Source organism: Malaclemys terrapin, chromosome 4 (genome assembly GCF_027887155.1).
Source record: "Malaclemys terrapin pileata isolate rMalTer1 chromosome 4, rMalTer1.hap1, whole genome shotgun sequence".
Lineage (NCBI taxonomy): Eukaryota > Metazoa > Chordata > Testudines > Emydidae > Malaclemys > Malaclemys terrapin.
In genome coordinates this window covers 126,899,240-126,920,960 of record NC_071508.1, presented here as the reverse complement: position 1 = coordinate 126,920,960, position 21,721 = coordinate 126,899,240, and positions in this window count along the sequence as shown.

Below are 21,721 nucleotides of genomic sequence, written 5' to 3'. Positions count from 1 at the left end.
ACTGACTTCAATGATAGTTCCTCATATGCAGAGACTGCATAATCAGGTCCCAGATTTACAACAAACTACGGCTGGGACTCTCTGGGATGTACCAGGGGGTCCACTCTACACCATGCTTTTTTAAAAAGTCTGTAGACGGCCTTGGTGAGACCAATACTGGAATACTGCCTACAGTTGTGGTGTCTACATTTACAGAGGCTGTAGAAAAATTGGAGAGGATTCAGAAAAGGGCCACAAATTGATCCAATGGCTGGAGAAAATACCTCACAGTGACAGATTTAAAGAGCGCAATCAGTTTAGCTTATCAAAAAGAAGATTGAGAGGTGACTTGATTGTGGTGTATAAGTACCATCATGGGGAGAAATACTGGGTACTAAAGGGCTCTTCATTCTAGTGAGGAAAGGCATAACAAGAACCAGTGGCTGGAAGCTGAAGCCTGACAAATTTAAACAGTAAAGGCAATTAACCATTGGAACAAACGATCCAGGGAACTGGTGGATTCTCCATATCTCAATACGTGTACCTCAAGACTGACTGCCTTTCTGAAAGATATGCTTTAGTCAAACACAAGTTATAGAACTCAATATGGGATAACTGGGTGAAATTTAATGTCCTGTGATATACAGGCAATCAGACTGGTTAATCTCTTGATCTCTTTTGGCCTTCAAATCTATGAATAAAACAGTTGCAACACAGGATTTAGATGGCTGAGGTGAATGGGCTCCAGGGCCAGCATTACAAGTAGGCTGCATAGGTGACCAGCTTGGCTTTGAATTTTTAGGTCATCCCCCATCCCCACCCGGCCTGCCAGGACTACTATCAGCGTAGCAGTCTGTTTCTTTAAAGCACCAATTATCCTCACACTAGCAGGGGGTGAGAGCCACTACACCAACATGGCTCTAGCCTGACTACCACCACCTCCACTCTCAGCCAGGATGACAGCTTTCAAGGCGGGGGCTTGTCTAGGCATCAAACTGTTGGATAGGACGGAGGAGGAGGAAGAGGGTTACCGCACCAACACTCTACATAGACATCTGCTGGCTGGCCAAGGGGAATGAACATTGGTCAAAGCCAGAGGATGGTGATGAGTACACAAGGCATGTATAGAAGAAAGCAAGACTGGGTGGAAGGGAAGAGGAGAAATACAGACTTCATGAAAAAGCAGTCCTGAGCAGAACGCACTGCTGTTCAAGTTACTGATTTTGATGGAGTTATGTTTCACCAGCCTGGAGGGGCCTCAGCACCTGGGAGGGATTGGGGGTGGGGGGGAGGAGGAGGGTTGTAATATCACAGAGGAAAGAGCCATATGGCTGTTATGTTGTAAGCACTAGAGGGTTTGGCCAAAAACCAAGGGGGAAGTTACCTTGGCTTTGACACCATCTTTTTGAGCTATTTACCTCCCTCTCTGACACTGTGTTTGTCCAATTTGATACAGAAGCTCCATTTTGTTACCTAGATCACAAAGCTCCCAGCAGCCAAAACTGCCAGGCAGCCTGAGAGCCTGTAAGTTTATGAACACGGCTGAGCTACTCTCTATTGGAGTTAAAGAACTTAAATGATTCAGCAGGACGTCAGAGCAGAGTGGTGCTCACCTGATGTCAGAGTGAGGCACCCTCCAATTCCAGCAGACACACACCTTGGGAGGCACTTTATAAACTTCATATGAAGCATGAAACATTAACAATGAAATTGAACCAGAGGTCAACAAAATTCATGTCATTTGAACTAAGTACTCCCCACTCTTCCACGGGTGTAACCAAATGGACTTGCCCCTTACTTGCACTGATGACTGAGGTAAGAGCTGCTTGCATGATGCTGGCACTGTGAGACTCCCTCTCTTCAAAATTTAGAGGGTGGAATGCTCTGCCAAACATCTGCTCTGATTAGCAGCTTTGTAATTACAACAAAGCCTTCATTATTTGACCTTCACCCATCCCAGATGCATTACTCAGGGGCTTCAGGTAAGTGAGGCTCAGCTATGCAGCTGGCCAGCTTCCCCAAAATTGGTTGACTTAGCAGAGGTGTGGTCCTACTTCCCCTTCTTAGGAATGCTACAGCAGCAAACCTTCAGCTCCAAGCAGACCTTCTCTTTTGCTGGTGAGATGGCTGGGGAGAAGGAAGAAATCTGAGCAGAAGCTTATACTTCTCCCCCAAATCTTCACAAGTGAGGCTCTATTTACTTGGGTTAAAATAACTGAGAAGACTATAGGGTAGCCTGGGCTTGAACTCAAGCTGCTATCCCAAATTAAAAGTCAAGTTGCCATGTCTTCACTGCTATTTTAACCTGAGTTAGCTAGCCCTGAGTTAAGATCATAAGAATATAAGAATGGCCCTTCTGGGTCAGACCAAAGGTCCATCTAGCCTACTATCCTGTCTTCTGACAGTGGCCAGTACCAGGTGCCCCAGAGGGAATGAACAGAACAGGTTATCATCAAATGATCCACCTCCTGTCGCCCATTCCCAGCTTCTGGCAAACAGAGGCTAGGGACACCCATCCTGGCTAATAGCCATTGACGGACCTATCCTCCATGAACTTACCTAATTCTTTTGGGAACCCTATTATAGTCTTGGCCTTCACAACATCCTCTGGCAAGGAGTTCCACAGGTTGACTGCGCGTTGTGTGAAGAAATACTTCCTTTTATTTGTTTTAAACCTGCTGCCTATTAATTTCATTTGGCCCCTAGTTCTTGTGTTATGAGAAGTAGTAAACACTTCCTTATCTACTTTCTTTACACCAGTCATGATTTTATAGACTTCAATCATATCTCCCCTTAGTGGTCTCATTTCCAAGCTGAAAAGTCCCAGTCTTATTAATTCCATACCCCTAATCATTTTTGTTGCCCTTTTCTGAACCTTTTTCAATGCCAATATATGTTTTTCGAGATGGGGCGACCACATCTGCACACAGTATTCAAGATATGGGCATACCATGGATTTATATAGAGACAACATGATATTTTCTGTCCAACAATCTATCCCTTTCTTAATTATTCCCAGCATTCTGTTCGCTTTTTTGACTGCTGCTGCACATTGAGTGGATGTTTTCAGAGAACTATCCACAATGACTCCAAGATCTCTTTCTTGAGTGGTAACAGCTAATTTACACCCACACCTTTTCTTGCAGTGTAGACATATCCTAGGATACACAGGAGCTCCATAGGAGCAGAGACCTTCATTCCTTCAATCAAGGGAACCATCCCTCATTTTCAAGCACCAAGTCCAAAGCCTGCTGTCCACCTCCCCTTATTATCTGAACCCCCAGTCCCCTGATCCCTGGGGCCATACTGTACGTTTTGACACAGATTCTCCCAAATAAAGGGATTTGGCAGGAAATGCAACAGGAGCCAACACTTCCTGTCGACTGGAGACTGACAACCAATCATAGCCCATAACATTCAGAGACACCTTTAGGATTTGGGGTGACATGCAGTAAGATTGGTTTGGAGGGCTCCAAAGGTGTGATGCTACTTAACAACACAATGGCTCCAAAAACCACACAAATAAATACCATTCAAGCTAATCAGATTTGCTCACTTTACAGGCTGTATATAGTCTTAGGCGCTATTGCAGTATAAATCATAAACAACTTAACCAGCCCCTAAAACAAGTACAGCCCACATGCAGAAGTACCCAGGTCATTACAGTCACTTGAAAGCCTTGGTTGGCTGTAAACATTACAGTTGGGTGAACGTAGGCGATATGGGACTGTAGGGGGTCCTACGTGCATTGTCTCCTCTTGCACTTTGCATGGGAACGGCATCTTCTGGCATTACTTTGTATTTTACATTCCAGCCCTTCACTGTCGCTAACACCTCAGAACAAACCTCAGCTGCAGCCACAGAATCCCTACTGTTCCTGTGTCTAAGCCACATAACACTGAGTTTTGAATGGACAGTTTCCTCCCAGAACCCATCAAGCAGCCCCAGGTTCACACGGAAGGGTCGCAAACCCTTTCAGTGAAGCTGGCCTGAGTTTGAGGTTTGTAACAAAACTTAGATCCAGGTGAGTAGTGTACAGTTCGGCCATTGCTGTGAATACTTCCCCTAGGGTTACCATATTTTGTGCCTCCAAATGGAGGACACTCCACAGGGCCCCGGCCCCGCCCCCAGCCCCGCCCCAACTCCGCCCCCTCCCCAAAGTCTCCGCCCCCTCCCCTGCTTCCCGCGAACATTTAATTCGCGGGAAGCCTGAAGCAGGTAAGGGGGGGGGAGATGGGGGGAAGAGGTGCGGCCCAGGCTGGCCCCCCCCAGCGGCTCCAGCCTGGGTCGGCTCGGGCCCTGGGGTGCCAGCCCCGGCCGACCACCCCCGGCCCGCCCAGCACTGCCGGCCGGCCCGGCGCACCAATCGGCCCCGCGACCCCGGACCGGCTCCCGGACCGGCGCACCCCCGCGGCTCCCGGCCCGGTGCACCCCCCCGGCCCCGCGGCCCGGCGCACCCCCCCGGCCCTCCGCACCCCGCGGACCCCCCAGCGGCCCGGCCCAGCGCACCCCCCAGTGGCCCAGCCCCTCGGGCCCGTACCGGCTCCTGGCACCGCACCCCCTGCTCCCCGCCCGGCCCCGCGCCGCGACCCCGGCCCCGCACCGGCCCCGGCCAAAGAGGCCCCGGCCCAGCCCTCCCTCCCTCCCGATTTTCCCGGACATGCCCGGCTTTTGGGGATTTCCCCCCGGACGGGGATTTGAGCCCCCAAAAGCCGGACATGTCCGGGAAAATCCGGACCTATGGTAACCCTAACTTCCCCCAGCTCATCAGCTTTGTGGTCTCTCATGTTGTTTACCAGGGTCAATATTGTATTATGAGCATTGACATTTCTTATACTGTAGCTGATGAACATTTTAACAGCTTTCTTACCTAGGGAGTGAAATCTTGCTATCCATTGCACAGGCGTAAATCCAGTGCAACTCCATTAACATCCACGGTGTAACCAAGTGCTGAATTTGGCCCAGAGTCTGTTATTCAGCTGTGAAGTTTTCTGCTTGATATTAATCTCAGAAGAACACAATTCTTGCTCTTGAGCAGAGGCTGCTACTTGTACTGCATTGTGTGTTGGTTTTTTTAAATAATTTTTAAATTGCTACAACTGCTAAGTGCAGGTTAAGAGGGGGCCTCGCAGTAATAAATAGGGCACATCTTTTCTCTTCCTGCAGCAGGCCTGATTCAATAGCTTGCATTTAGAATCAAGTCAATTTGCAAGCTCACAAAGCAGTCCTTACCAAGCAGGCCAAAGTCCACAGTTCTGCGTTTCAGTAGCAGAAAGATGTTGCTGAAAATAATTGGGCCTGGCAGCACTGGATTTGTTTCCAAAACCAGTCCAGGAGTTCCAAGGCTCTCTGAATCTTTGGTTGCTCTGTAAATCAGCCACATGCCTAGATATTGTGCCCAATTAATCTGGAATGAGTTTGACTATAATAACATACATTTGCAACAAGCTGCTTCTGTGGGGGACGTGGGGAGGGTGGGGGGGAAGTGGCTCTAGTCCTTCTTTTCAGCCCAGCTCCACCCTTTTCCCTTTCTGTTGTCAGCAGCATGGCTGCCAGTGCCCACAGGGATTCCACAGGGATGTGGGAAGAGACAAAGCACAATTGGCTTAATGACAACGGAGAGCTGTCATGCTGTTAGCCATTGACTAGAGCACCGTATTGCTGGAATACATTCTCTCCAGAGAAAGCCATCCTCAGAACTCACTACTGGTGCTGAAATGTTCCCAGATCTCACTGCACTTCGGGGGTTTTCTTTTTAAAAACACATTCTGAGCACCAGGGAGCCAGGCGAGAATTGTGAGTTTAACATTGTTGGAAATAGCGCAATACACATGCCACTATATTCTCCCGCATTCACTTCTGGAGTGTTTTTTCTTCCCTTTGTGTTGCATCTCCATCACCACCAACATTAATTGGCACAGGCTGAGAAGGTTCCAAATTAATGGTTTGTCCTTCCATTTTAATTTAAGACATCACGCCCATGAGAGGAATGAACTGAATTCATCAGTCATGCAAACTCAGATAAATGCAACAGAGCCAGCATCTTATTGTTGTTTCCCAATGCCTTCTCTTTGCTTGCTCTAGTGTTCTCCAGCATGTGCTGCATTTAATCATGCCTTGCTCTGTTCCACTAGCATTAGATACACCACCTACCTCCATATTTGGAAGGGCAAGGAGTGGCAAAGATATCCTTCCATTCTACCCAGCAGCATTCTACCTTCCTTAGAATCCAAGGACCACACTGGTTACACCAATGTAACTCCTGGGCCACTCCACTGAAGCCAATGGAATTAGTAACTCAGAGCAGAATATGGCTCCTCCTAACATCCAGCACAGTGGACCGAACTGATGGCTAGCTTGCTGGCTAGCATCCATCTCAGTTGTTTCTCTTTCCCAGGAATTGTTTGAAGAAGTGAGCTAGGACTCAGTGAAAACACCAGCACAAAAGATGGTCTCTGTGAAGAACACCCGCATCATAACTGTATGGCTGTGAGCAGCAGGGAGGTTGAGGTTTCAGCTATTTGCTTTTATTAAACTATTATAATGATAACATAACAGAAGAAATCAGATTTAGTGTCTTACTCAGAGACCCCAAACTCTGTCTCCATGTCTCTCTCTAATCTACTTTCCCTTGCCTTGTTAGCTACAAGAAGGGGCCACAAGATAGCACTACGCCACATGAATGGAGGTGAATTAGGGAAATAACACAAGAAAGAGTTAACGTCCTGTGCCTCATGGAGATTCACAGCTTTGTATTAGCATATTCAATACCCTCTTCTCCTAGTTTTGTAGGAAAGGGGCTGTATTCAAACACAAGTGTGCAAGTACAAACAGCCAAGTCTCTGTTTCTGAGCGAGCATTATCATCCCCTCTCTTTCGATGCTTGAAGGCATCAGCTAGATTGTCTACTTCCAACTCCTTTTCCTGCTGAACAGCTCCCCTCCTTCCCTTCCAAGAAACAGCGTCTGGAACCGGGGCGGGGGGGGGAAGGAGAGGGTTGGCGTCCATCTTTTGGCTCCCACCCCAGCCAAAAGAGACAATGCAGAGGGAGCACTTACCACCTGCTGGGGTCTTCTTCCCCTTCCCTAAGCCCCTCCCCAAACGGCGTATCATTCAATTCCCAAGGACAGCTCACATTTCTGACCAGATTGAGCACTGGGTTCCAACAGTCGCCTGGAAAGTCACTCCAGCAATTAAGTCTTGGTAGCAATCTTTTTCTTTTTTTTTTTTTTTAAAGTATGAAGGATATGCCCCACTGTGCGGGGTATTGCAACCACCCTCCCTGTCAGGCCGTTTCACAGTAGTATTGTGGCGCCATGGAGAGGAGCTAATTGGATTTGTTGTCACCTCCCGAAGCTGCCAGGAGCTCACGTCTGCTCTGGTTACAGATGAAGACATCACGGTGACAGGCCTAGAGATGGCTCAGCTGGCATCCTAGGGCCACTAATAGAGCCATGTTGATTTAATGTCCGAGTGGAGAGGTGCGGACAAGCTGTTCAAGTTTTCTATTCCAAACAAAGCAGAGATCTGTTATCAGTTGTCTGCCGGATCAGTAAATAAACTTCCATGTGGCTCTCGCAGCACCTAACCGTTGCTACAGAAGAATGACAAAGTATTTTAACATTGAGATGGTGCTTTTAAATGAGAGCACTGTCTCTATGGTTTATATTGCCCTGAGGGAAATCAGTTAATTCCTTCATACATAAATTTTACTTAACTATGTAATTATGGATGAATCCTATTAGTCTTTAAATTGCTCACTAGTTAAAAGGTGTGTGTGTGTTTTCTATGTCTCTTTTTGTGGAATTTACAGATCATCTGCACTTATGAAGATTAAAAGCCTATTTGCGGGATGGGTTCCCCCCCCCACACCCTTCTTCTTCCCAAAGGGAAAGCACAGAATTTATCCAAGGAACATCGCATGCTTCCCCTTACTGGGATACTGCTCTGTGCACCGAGTACCATTCAGGTTGTGTTTTCTTTATTTCTAGCTCTTTAGGCTTCTGTTGTTAAACATTCCTTTGGCCTGTAGCTAAATTATAGCTCTGGGGCCTGATTCTTTGCTGCCCTGTACCTACAATGGTCATTTACACCAGTACAACGTGGAGGTGAAAGGCAATGGCTTGGAATAGTATCCTTGTAAACCCACTTTGCAGTGCTCTAAAAGCCAAGTCTTCAACAGAGCTCGAGGCCAGGTGGTCAAGTGCTCGGCTCTCAAAACTGCACCAGATTGTCAACAGAGCTCCATTCCCATTTAGGCACCTACGGGGCCAAGTTTTCAAAAGTGGTTGAAACCCCACAGCTCCCACTGTGACACATTATGGCCAGACTGTCCTAAGAGCTCACCACACTATGGCTCTGATTCAGGTGTCTAAATGGGAACTGGGTTCTTTTGAAAACTTAGTCCTAAATAACTGCACACGATGCCTTGGCGAATCAGGTCCACAGTTATTAGAAATAACATTTCTATAGCACCTTCCATTCAGCAATCTCAAAGTGCTGGTTAAGCCACATCCCCCAGGACAGGGTTAGCAATAATTACTCTGCCTTTTTCCAGATGGGGGACACCAAGGGTTTAAACAAGTTACCCAAGGTCACACAGCAAGTCTGTGGCAGAGACAGGAACAGTAAGCAGCTCTCCTGAATCATTTCCCCTCCACATGGTGCTATAAAGGCTCCCAGTGTCTTAGAACAAAGCCCCATCTCTGCTCCAAGCAACATACATTACTACCTGGCAGCACACAAAAATAAACATGTGAGGGGTTTTGTGCCCTCCTTATTTAATAACTACCTGACTATAGCATTTTTTTACCCATAGGACTTAAACTGCTTTATCATGCTCCCCATTTTACAGATGGAACAGAAGTAAAGTGACTTCCCCAAGGTCACTGCAGGTCAGTAGCAGAGCCAGGAACAGAACCAGGGATCCCAGACCAGTGCCCTCTGCCCTAGACCACACTGCCTCCCCTTTAAACACGGTTAGTCCCAGCTCACTTTTATTTGAAGTGTGGACTGGACCTTTGCAATACATAGAGCACATTGCACAGTGAAAACAAAGCAAAAACTATCACCGAAGACTAAGCGCACGAAACCTTTCTTACGGCATTCAGCTTCCCAGGTCTTCCTCCCCTGTGTGTGCGGGCTGGGAGCACTGTGGATCTAGCATGCTCTCAGTTCAGCCTTCAGGAACTCTAAAGGGAATGTTAGCCAGCCTTGATTGGGCAGAGGGGCCCACCATGCAAAAAATCAAGACGTTTCTCAGCTAAAGGCTGACACAGTCTCTTAACTGGCCCCGCTGTACTGGGCTTTGCAATGTGTCAGCTCAGTATGTCTGGTGACATGTTACAGCAATACACGTAAGACAAGTGAAGGATGGAGTGCAGGCCCTTACTCCCAGCTTCAGTGTTACCTACCTGGAGATTTGGGGGCATGGCTTCCAGGACTCAGCTGGAGGAGAATGGGGGTCGGGGGGGGGGGGGGAGGGAACGCACACAGGTGTCCTTGACCATGTATTAGTTGAATTCAGTGCTAATCAATCATGGTCCATGAATCATGAATGGTTGGCAGAAGCCTTCCTGGTGGCACAGACAAAGAAAGGGTTTTAGAGCCAAATGGCAGAGGCCTGAGGTATTGGGAAAGGAGGGAATTGTCCTCTTCTGGGAGCCATCTCCTTCATATAGGGAAATTCTATTCTAGATAGGTTAACTCATCGCCACAGCAGCCAAGTTGGAGGACAACTGGTTTGAGAAACCAAGGGAGATGACAGAGGGGCCCTCCTCTTGTCACATATTCACAATCTGTGCCCTGGTTAATACTGTAGCCTAAGATTTTCAAAGGTGGCTCAGGGAGTTAGGAGCCCAAATATCACTAATTCAATGGGAGTTGGGCACGTGTCTCCCTTAGGAGCCTTTGAGAATTCCAGTCTTAGTGTCTAAGCATATGAAGAGTGAAATCTGTCCCAGAGGCGGAGGTGTTCTCGATAGGGAGGTGTATGGAGTCGGGGGGAGAATCATTTGTCCCTGGACAATCCCTTAGTGGTCTGAGTTGTTACAGCTCCAAAATTTTTTAAAACAATGCTTTAGACAGATTCACTTTGCTCTCATGTGAAAAATGTCCATCTCCTCTTCTAAGCAATCTCCTCCTTCCAGACCTCGCGGTGGCACAATGCACAGAACAACATTGTGCTGGTCTAACTCCTGGAGAGCAGTACTCTTTCTTCTCCTCAGCCTTTTGCCGATGAGCTTGGGTAATTTCGGTTTAATATTCAGGAGTGAAAGTAATATTAAACACTTACCGGTACAGGGCCCCGGCTCTGGGCCCCCCGAAGAGGCAGGGCCTCGGGCAGAAGGGGCAGGGCTGGGAGCCAGCCTCCCCAGCCAGCCCATCCGTGCTGCCTGGACTGTGCCGCCCGGGGCTCCGGCGGCAATGTAAAAGGGCTGTTGCCATGGTAGTACTTTCACCCATTAATATTAGACACATTCTTGATCAGAAGACTACAGCTTAGTGGGCTTGATGAACTTTTCGGTCTCTTCATACCAGGCTCTGACTCCAGCTGCTTTCAATGTTCTCTCCAGAGGCTTTCAGGACAAATGATTCAAAGTGCATTTCTATTCACTCATACAAAATGAGCAAACTTGCTCACAATACACCTCCTGACCTAGTTAAAGAAAGCCACCCGGCTGGAAAAGCAGCTGCAGGACTCTGGGTTCTTCAAGCTGACCGCTTCGTATAACAATGAATTTTTGGATTGAGATCTTGATTAGCAGAATTAGAAGAGCTCTGATCCCCGAAGACTAGGTGTGAGGCTGCTTCTCCTCAGGGATGAGAGAAAGTGAAAGTTAAAAGAAAACAATATACAGAGTAACTAAATCCTGACTGAAGTAGCTGGAAGGAAGAACATGGCTAAATGCAGCACTTAAAGGCTAAATGACCACTCTAAATGCTGGCTGTCTAGCAGATTTAAAGGGCCAGCCAGGAGAGCTATTAATAGTGTAAACCTACCTGAGAAGTACAGTAGATGCCACGCAGTCAGTATGTAGTGGACTCTGAATTCAAATCTTTCTTCGGGCCAGGAATCCGTAAAAGAGTCAGATTTCCAGAACAGTAGCCTCCTCTAAGATATGTGAGCTAGTTGCATCTGTCTTGTTTTGTTCTGACAGACAAGTTAATACATATCCAATCCCTTTTGGGCATCAGTTGCTTCTTTTGATAGGGTCTCACCATCCCACTAATAGCTGGCATAAGAACAGCCATGCTGGGTCAGACCAAAAGGTCCATCTAGCCCAGTATCCTGTCTTCTGACAGTGGCCAATGCCAGGTGCCCCAGAGGAATGAACAGAACAGGTAATCATCAAGTGATCCATCCCGTCGCCCATTCCCAACTTCTGGCAAACAGAGGGTAGGGCAGTAGTCTCCAACCTTTTTACGGCCAAGATCACTTTTTGAATCTAAGTACAACTCAGGATCTACCCCGCCCCTTCCCCAAAGCCCCCCCCCATTCCCTCCCCCCGTCACTTGCTCTCCCCCCACACTCACTTTCACTGGGCTGGGGCAGGGTGTTGGGATTTGGGAGGGGGTGCGGGCTCTGGGATGGGGCTGAGGGGTTCGCAGTGTGAGAGGGGGCTCTGGTTGCAGGAGGGATTGAGAGGTGCAAGTGGGGGCTCTGGTCTGGGGCACAGTGTTGGGGTACAGGAGGGGGCTCCAGGCTGGGGCAAAGTTGGGGTGCAGGACGGGGTACAGGATGCTGGCTCTGGGAGGGGGATTGGGGTGCTGGCTCCGAAAGGGGGCTCAGAGCTGGGGTTTGGGGCGCAGGAGGGGGCTTGGGGTGCTGGCTCTGGGAGGGGGCTCAGGGATGGGGTGCGGCCTCCCGCCAGGCAGCACTTATCTCCAGTGGCTCCTGGTCTGTGGCAGGTGCAGTAAGGCTAAGGCAGGCTCCCTGCCTACCCTGCCCCCATACTGCTCCCAGAAGGTGCCAACATACCCCTGGGGTGGGGAGGGTGGGGGGCACGTGGCTCTGTGCGCTGCCCCTCTCTGCAAGCACTGCCACCACAGCTCCCTCAGCCAATGGGAGCTGCGCAGGCGGTGCTTGCAGGCAGGAGTAGTGCACATGGAGAGCTGCACTGGCCACATCCAGGAGCGGTGTGGGGACGGGGTAGCCTTAGCAGCAGCCACACTGCACTGCCACTGGAGATCGCGTTCGACTGGGAGTTCCTCTAGGATCGACCAGTCGATCGCGATCCACAGGTTGGTGGCCACTGAGCTAGGGACTCCAATACTGCCTGATTAGTTCACTTTGGTCTATCAGAATACTCTTCATATTGGACAAGTGGCTAGTTTACTACCAGTTAGAGAAGGGCCAGATTTTGTTGTGTGTTATGCTGGCATGTGTGGAGTTGCACTGAGGTATGCAATCAGAATCTGGCCTGAACTTTTCGACTTCAGAGAGAGAGAAAAATGAAGACTGAACACAACAAACTGGCGGGGTCTATAATTTGGTCTTTAACCAAACTGAAATGAAGATACCAATAAGAAACCAGGGCATGAGGAACTGAATGCAAAAGAACATACATTCTCATATACAGTACTGTGTGTTGCAACATCACGTTTACTGTAATTATTGAGAGTGTCAGCTGTAAAAAGGGGCTGAGCAATCTGCAAACAAAACCCTACCCCTTTCCACTGGCTTTACAAAGTGGAAGGATGGGACAGATCCAAAGCTGAACTGGTAGCAATTCTCTCTTGTCAAATTTCCTACATTTCCCCCCCTAGCTGGACTGTGTAGCTGTAGGGCTTTTCTAAAGGAATCAGTCTCAAAAGAAGTTTGGTTTGGAATATGTGCTTTTATTTCCATTGGCAGGTGGGTTGCAAAGAATCAAATGCAGACTGTTCTACTCCCTGCTTCTGTGTTCTAGCCAGCAGCATTTGCCAAGAGGGCTCTAACAGCCAAGCTATTAGGATGCCCACTTAAAATTCCATATTCCCTCCTTCCATCTAGTTACCACTCTGTCCCTGCATTTCGAAGGCTAAGCAGTCTTTGCTGAGCCAGGGCCAAAACTGTACAGCGCATATTTGCTATTCACACATCCAGCTTAAATGAGCGAGCTGGGGTGTGTATTCACGCCCGAATTCAACAAACCCAACAGGGCACATGCATTCTGCAGATTTGGCTCTGGAAGTTTACTCTGGAGCCAGAAGGCTGCTTCTTGTGAATAGTAACGTCATCTCCTCTGCCCCATCCTGCTGCCTCAGACTTAGGGCTTAATCCAGCAGCCACCAAAGCCAGTGGAAAGACTCACATTGACTTGAACAGGCATTGAATCAAGCCCTGAGAGGACTCTTCTAACAAACTTGGCCACGCATATGCAGACACCAAGGTAGTCAGTGAGGGAATCCAACCTGGGATTTTCAACACTCAAAGCACTCTAGCTATTGAGTTAATGCAGTACCTGTTAGCTGTGAACAAGAAGCAGGCTGTTACAGTCACTCAGAAAGAGGTGATCACTCATATTAAACCAGTGCATTATACACTCAAACCCCAACAGTTCATAATCTGGGAGTCCTCAAGATGGACTCAAATCCAGGTCTGCAAGTGGTGGTGGAAGGCCCTGCCTGTTGACCCAGTAGGCTGTCCAAGTATAGGTGGGTTTGATAATAACGATGAGTGGCATTAAAATTGCACCTTTAATTTAAGATCCCAAATTGCTCAGCAAGCTGATTATTAAATTTTAAATACATATAATTCACCCATCACTGAAATGAAGTCACTAATGGTATGGAAGACCGGCAACCTTTGAACAAAGCAAATCAGCATGAATTAGCAGTTCAGAACAGACAGTGAAGATCACCATGTGCAACTGGAAACACAGGGGGAAGCTTTAGGTATGCAGAACACAGTTATCCAACCTGAAAGTGACCAGGAGAATAGAGTAAACATCCTTACTTTTTCAGATAGAACCATAGGACCACAAGTGGTAAGGATTCTGGTTTCACACCTGACACCACTGTCAGCAGCTCCAGAGTCCCTCTTCACTATGATTAGGCAATATGGACACAGAGGGAAGAGTGCCTCCTACTGAGTCACCAAAACCAGTGGCTGCAATCTGTTTTCCCTTGAAGTCGTTCTCTTGACTTGCCCTACTTGGTTTGTGAGAGGTGACCAGGTCATAACACGGGGCACTATCACTGCATCAAGTAAATTCCAGCTCAGGTTTCCTCCAGTGCAGACTTTCTATCCAGCCATTGTTAAAATGTTGATTTTTATCTCCTAAGAAAAAAGTACAAATTCTTCACATTTGAAGGATTTAAATATAATTGAGTCATCAAATAATTTACATGCATTAGGAGGTGATAATGTTCAGAGCCAGCAACCCTGAAAGAATAGAAGAAAGACCTTATGCTGCTGCTGCTGTTTCTTTTTACAGAACACTTTTAGCAAAGTTCACTAATGACACTTCAAAGTGAAAAACACAGTGCTGGCATTAGCACTCTCGCCTCCGGACCAGAAGGTCCTAGCTTCACATCCCACGTCAGGCAATGGGCTCACACGCAGTGCTGACAGTGTAGTGACATACAAGATAAGTGCGGTACTCACCTTCACAGGGCCAACCTGAGAACATACAGGCCTCCTGTGAACATCAAAACAGTGGCCTTTTGCATCCAGAAGAATACTCCGGGTTTCAAAGCCTGTTCTCAGTGAGGAGACCCTGCTAATTTGGGGCTGTGGGTATGCAGCTATGAAACCATGAAGACTTTGTTTTCTGCATGCTCTTTGCACAGGGAGACAGAGCAAGGCCTTCTGTGGTTGCAGGACTCACAGGTGTGTCTGCTTTGGCTGACGTTAAACCAAGCTCTTCCCTGCCCAGCTCAGCTCTGCTGTCCAGGTGGAAGGACCCATCTCCCTTCTGGAAAAGGGCAGAGAACACCCTGGTATCCTGCCCCAGCAGTTCCTCCCTCGATAATCAAGTACTTTCCCAGAGAGACCAGCCTAACACAGCTGACTCTACCCTGCTAACTCCTCTCAGGCTTAATCAATGAAGGGGAAAAAACAGAACCTATTGCCTCTTCTTGTCCCAGGGAAAGTGGGTTCAGTTTTCTTCCCACTGTGAAAGCTTTTTTTAATTACATCACTCAGAATCTGCTTACTTTGCCCTGTGGGTCCGAATGCACTTCTGCAGCTCCTCAGATTGGTGATATTCACTCAGGTATGGAGGGCCCATGCAAGCACCCATACTGGAAATGCATGGAGACAGGGCTTGGGTGCAGAAACTATGCACCTGCTCTACACCACAGACAGGGTGTCAGCCTTGCATAGGCTGAGACACCAGCTACGTGGGTGGACCTAGATAGGAGCCATTTATATGCACGGACCCCAACATGCCACACAAGGCATGTAGAGCTCCAGCAGGTGCTATAGCCCATTGATTAGAATAGCAGCCATGCAGGGTACTGCACTGAAACCTTGCTTCTGGGTGGGGTGGAGGATGGATTTCACCTCCCTAAGGCCTGCACTTCAGACACCCCCCCCCCCCAAATCCAACTAGCTCATTCCTTAGTAGGGTGAAATTAATGTCCCCTGGGGGTGCAAGCAAACCTGGGCTGATTTTAAGGGGATATCTAGGAAATTAATACAATAAAACCAAACTCATGTACTAACACATGAATTAACCCTCTCTCTCCCATATAGAACCATAGAAATGTAGGACTGGAAGGTACCTCAGTAGGTCATCTAGTCCTGTCCCCTGCACTGAGGCAGGACTGAGTATTATCCAGACCATCCCTGACAGGTGTTTGTCTAACCTGTTCTTAACATTTCCAATGATGGAGATTCCACAACCTCCCAAAGTAATTTGTTCCGGTGCTTAAACTACCCTTCTCTCCAGGAACATAATACTTCTGTTTATGCAGAGATTCCAGTTAACCATACACTATAAAGGTTTTGAATCAAACTCTTCCCTCAGCTGCAACTGTCAATGGAAAGCCACGGCTGTCAGGAACAAAATCTGACCCGGAATTCATTGAATGTGTTGATATTTGTAACTGTAAGTGAAACCCTTTTAAAGTAACAGCCCATCCAGCTGTTCCCTGCTCTGCTGATACAATACCAGTTTTTCAGGGTTGGTACCAAGTACATTAGTAAATTCACCAGTTTCCCAGTAACCTCATGGTGGATTCCTGACAAAGACTCCATTGCCTCTCTCCTCTAGTCCTTTATTAACTCTCCGGACCCTCCTTATCTTCCCAATGTTATTGACGTTCAGGGTTGTCCTATTTGAATTGCATCCATTTCTCTCTCCTGCTTGAATGCTGGAGGGTCTGGAGTAATTGCTATAAGCATTAAAGTTATCATGCAAATAAAACGTCTGCTGCAAAAGGCTTTCTCGTGCCTTCACTCTTCAGTGGGTTTCCCTCAGCTAGAGGAAGTGCTTTTGCTTTCAGTAGTACATATACTCTTGGCAAAGTTCTGTTTTCCATGCTTTGCTGAACTCCTGAACACAGATGTCCCATTTGTGTTTCATTAGTACATCAGCCTCTCTGAGGCTTTCGACCTCTGCACTAGGCAATAATTACCTGGCTCAGACCCATTCCCTCACCAGCTGGCCTGGGAGCTGCTCTGCTCAGACCAGGGCTCTCTCTGCTGTCAGCCCTTTCCAGTCAACTGGACAGCTCAATCAGCAGAAAATATCAAATATGGTCATTGTTTGAGCTCAGCCAGCATTGTTTCTGCTTGATCTGACAATGCATCTCCAAAGAAAGTTTATGCTTCCCAAAGTTGAGACAAGGGAAAGTGGAACTGGGGCATCAAGAGCTGAGAGCGGTTTGCTGAATTTGGAAAACTGTTTCTTCAGGCAGCTTGTTTTAAACACCTCCTCCATGACCACTTCCGCTTCCCTTCCCCCTGTCCAAAGATATAAGATTCTAGACTGGAAGGAGCTCTTATTTCACTTTAGCAATGCCAGGAGAAATGGCTAACATGGGTGGCAAAAGACAGATGACAATATTTTTATTTCGTAAAGAGGATTGCAGGGAAAAAAGTCTGGAAAGAAACTAGTTGTAAGAGGCCAGCATAGGTCACATTAACACTTTTCTTTGGGCTGCATTGATCACAGGCTGGGAAAGCCCAATTGGCAAGGTTTGATTTAAACAGTCACATTCTCAATGCGGGCTGCCAACTGCCAGCTGGCCTAAGAGACCAGGATTCTGTTCCTGACTTTGCTGCAGACTCACTGTCTCCTTGGACAAGTCACTTAACCCAGTTTCCCTATCTATAAAATGTGGATAAAATGTGGATAAAATGCATCTCTACCTACTTCCCGGTGGCATTCTGAAGCTTAGTATTTGTAAAGGACTTTGAGATCCTTATAAAGACAGAACTGACGTTCATGTGGACAGCCATGTGGTATTGTTATTTTATACTTGCTTCTTCAAGGCAAAGAAAGAGGGCAGCAGCTCCTTCACCAAGACCACATAGAAGTCAGTAATTCTCAGCTCTGTGCCCAGAATGGGAAAGGATACTCCTGGTCTCTACACCCCAGGTTACTAGACAGTGCCTCCAGCTGAAGGGCTTCTGCTAACGTGTGCAAGCTCTGTTGGTGCAGATGACAGTGGACTTCAGATCGGGACCAATTTTCATGCAGATGAAATGCAGAGTCCCTGCAGTCGCTGTTCCAGCCTACAGACCCAAGTAGCGGCCATGGCCTCTTTACACCACTTGTGCAGGGTATTGGAGCCCCTGGAAAAATGTGACTCCTGAGACTTTCTCACCTCGCCCACCTTCTCTGCGCTGTCCCACGGCACAGGGCCACCATTTATGGCCTCACTGCTAACAGCTGCCTTCACATGCTCCCAAGTCAGGGGACACTAAGGGTGGGAGGATCTCATGCAGGCCAGAGCAAAATTCATCTTAGAAATCACCTTGATCGATGGTTCTTCAGCCCTCATATAGATCGCGCCAATCACAACATGTCTTCTATTCTTCTTGTATTCTGGCCTTCCTTCTCCATGTGCGGCCATGTCTTTTCACGATGAAATCTTCCCATCTCTTTGGAGGTCAGCTGAGTGGTCATTTCAGTTCCCGTGGGTACCACTCAGCGACAGCTGCAGTCCATTGATTGTCAGTGAGCCTCGCTATATGCCCGGCCTATCACATTTTATTGTACTGGCTTTCAACAACGATGTCCTGCACCCCACTCTGCTGTCTGATCACTTCATTGGGGACTCTGTCGTGGATTGAAATCCCCAGAATTCTTCTTTCCATCGCCCTCTCCATGACAGACTGTTGTTGCTCCTCTATCTTGGTCAGCGCCCATGTTTCGCTGCCATACAACATTGCCGGCAGTCCTGTTTAGTTGAAGAGGTTGGCGCGTGTTGCCTTGTTGATTTTTCCTTGGAGGACATCCTTGATAGAATTGAATGCTTATATCTTAGAAATGCTTAGGTTTAAAATCGATATAATAGAAACACACCTCAGTTACATTCTCCATATACAATAACTATCTTAATGAACCTACATTAAGGGCAACCGGAGTGTCTCACAAAGCAAAGGATGAAGGAGATAGAAGAATGTGGCAGGTAACAAAGAGGAAAATTTGGCTGTTCAAACCTAGATTTCGGCAAACACCCAAAAGCTATGCTGCTCATGAGTTAGAGGATGATCATAGTGAGAAGAAGCCACAGACAGAAGATCAACCAACTAGTGGTATAAAGACACGAGGATATGACCAGTGATCCGATTGCCAGGAGCGAGCAGCACAGTCCTGGATCTCTCTGATTTGGATAAAGAAAACAGCATGGTTGGTTGGTTCCTAAATCAATGGCAGATGTTAGAAGAAGAGCACCCAGATGCTCTGGAAGAATGCTGAGGAATTTCTATTTGCCAGAGTACTCTATAGTCCCATGTAGTCCCAGAAAGAAAGGGCATGAGTCGATGTATATGATAGAATAAGACTACTTTAGGAACCGGTAAAGAAAAGAGAAGATAGAGTTGACACTAATGATCCTGTAAGTGCCTTGGACAAATGAAGAAGCTAGAAAACTATTCTGGAGACCAAACAATGGTGGGGAATCATATATCATTGGAATGTCTTTTGTGATGAGGTAACTGCTTAGAGTGGATGGTTGCCACTTAAGCGGATGGAGTACCAGGTTGCTGGCTTCAAAAGCAGCATGCATCTAAAAGTGGGATTTCTTCTAGGTACAAAGGAGTGAGGTTCTCATCTCACTAAAAAAATCCTCCAGGGTCTTTACTTTTAAAAATGAGAAAAGATGTTCTGCAACAAATGATGAATAATAATTTTTGAAGGAATATTAACATACAGTATGCAAGTGCCTATTCACAAATGGAAGAATGTGGGAAATAAGCCAGAACAGCTATAAAGGATAGTGAGTGATGGATAATATGATCTTGTGGGCCTAATGGAAACTTGGTGGGATGAGTGTCATAATTGGAATGTCAGTATTGATGGGTTCAATCTATGCAGGATAAAACAACAACAATACTTAGCAATGGTACAGGGCTTTTCATCTTCAAAGCTCATTAACTAATTAATCTGCACAACACCATTGTGAGGCAGGTAAGTCTTATTGTTATTATCCTATAGGAGAAGGCAAGCACAGGAAGAAGAGGGGGAAGGTGATACCATGAGCCAGAAGTGTTTACAAAACCAGTGAGCTGTAATTTGATATAATGGAGTGGGTGGGGGCAAAATCAATTCCGCGAATGCAGCACAAGGGATGGAGCATCCTAAAAGGCACCACAATTCAGGCACAACAAACTAATTCCACTCTAAATGGAAAAAATCCAGGAGCAAGAAATACAAGAGCAAGGAATTTGGTCCTCCTTCTAGATCAGAGGACAAATCAAGAACAGAAGGGATAAGGATCCAAGCAATAGACAGTGGGGTCTGGTTTGCATTAGAAAGAAAAGGGCAGCAAAAAAGCACAGCAGACTAAGTTAATTCCAGCCAAGTGGAGCTAAAAGGAATAAGATGGGATTTCACAAACATACCTGATAGGAAAACTCTACCAGAGAGATATAGCAGGTTTATGCACACATTGAAGCTAAGGGCCAGAGACCAGGGGCATTCATTCTAAAATGACTGAGCTATTAAATTGGACTTTAACAAGAAAAAATGAAGACCAGATCTATGGACAATTAAGAACTAGCAAAAACCTTGTCAACAGAGCTAGTGATAAAATTTGGAATGCAAGGATGAAACTTGGATCAATTGTATATATAAATAGTGACTGGCTCATATCACATGAACCCCTTGAACTTGAGTGAATCAGCTAAGGAAATTACTGAATTATTAGCGGTTACCTTTTAAGTGCCCAGCACTGCTGGAAATTTCATCTCAGGAGTTTCAAGTTGGAGAGTCAAAAATCCAGAATCATAAAATTATTGGGTATTTCAGAAGATGGTGACTGTAACCTTTCCATTTCTCCATCTGTAAAATGGGGATACGCTCACAGTTGTGAAAGGCCCTATACAACTGCAAAGTATTAAGTATTATTAGATAATAAATCTTGTTGAGATTCATATATAGACACAAGGATAATTTGTCCCTGAGCCCAGCCTATATTACAGAATAATGGCATTATAACAACATCTTTATAGTTTTATCTTCTGAAAGGGAAGCCAGGCAGATGATGGTAAGAAAGGCCAGTGGCAGAAGAACTAAAGGGAAATAATCAGGGGTGAGGAGCCTCGAAGGCTGTAAATTCTCTACCAGCTTGGGCCTAGATTTTGTGATAAAACTGTCCCCCATTTGGACCCTAAGTGGAGTTGCAGATTCTCTCTGTTTGGGAGTGTAGAGGTTCAGCTGTGAAGCATTTCTCGGAGAGCTGGCTTTGCATTTTTGGTTTGATCCACAAAAAACATTTTTTATCACCTTTCCCCTCCCAAATTTAGCAGTTTCCCTTCCCACCCCCACCCCCTCCCTGCATCACAACACTGTGGACAGAGGCAGCCTAAGAATTTTGGGGAAGATTAGCAAGCTGATGCTCGGGGATACACCCCACATGTAATAGATCTATTTTACACATGAATCATGTGTAATGACATTTTTGTGTTCTCCTCCGCCGGCTGCTTTGGAGGGGGAACCCACTTACTTGTACCTTTCAACCCTTGAAATCAGTTCTTACACTTGTTTATGTTTTCCAGGCTATTTTTGCAAGGAAAGGGGTGAGAAATTTGCTTTTGGATTTTAAATGAAAAGTGAGTCTCCTTTCCATGTCTAGTTCCCCCAAATCTGTGAGGAACTGAGGCCTGGGCTCTGTAGGGCTTGAGAGCTATCTCTGCTTTTGCAACACAAAATGAAAGCCGCTCCACAGAATTAGCCAATAGCATAGGATGTTTTCAAGATCCGTGTGTTTTTTCTCGCTGGAGTGACCTTTATGGAGCTACCAAAACTGCTGCAAACTTGCTGCTGCAAGTGTCCCCTTCAACTACATTATAATTTCACACCGAGTCTGTCCATTATCAGCAGATAGCACACAAGGGATTGCCACAGCAATTACACAGATTTAAAAGGTGCATAAAAAGCATGCAACTTGTCCCCTGCTGCTTCCTCTGGGCTGCATGATGCATCCACTTGTGCTCTATAGTATTTGGAAAACACTGTTGTATATCCATACAGAAGGTACTAAATCAGGAAGGGGAGTGTCTAATGCAATGTGAGGAGTTCTATGGCACAATTTGCCACCTTCTCTAACCTTGATAAATTGATGCTGTCTCAAGGAACAGTAG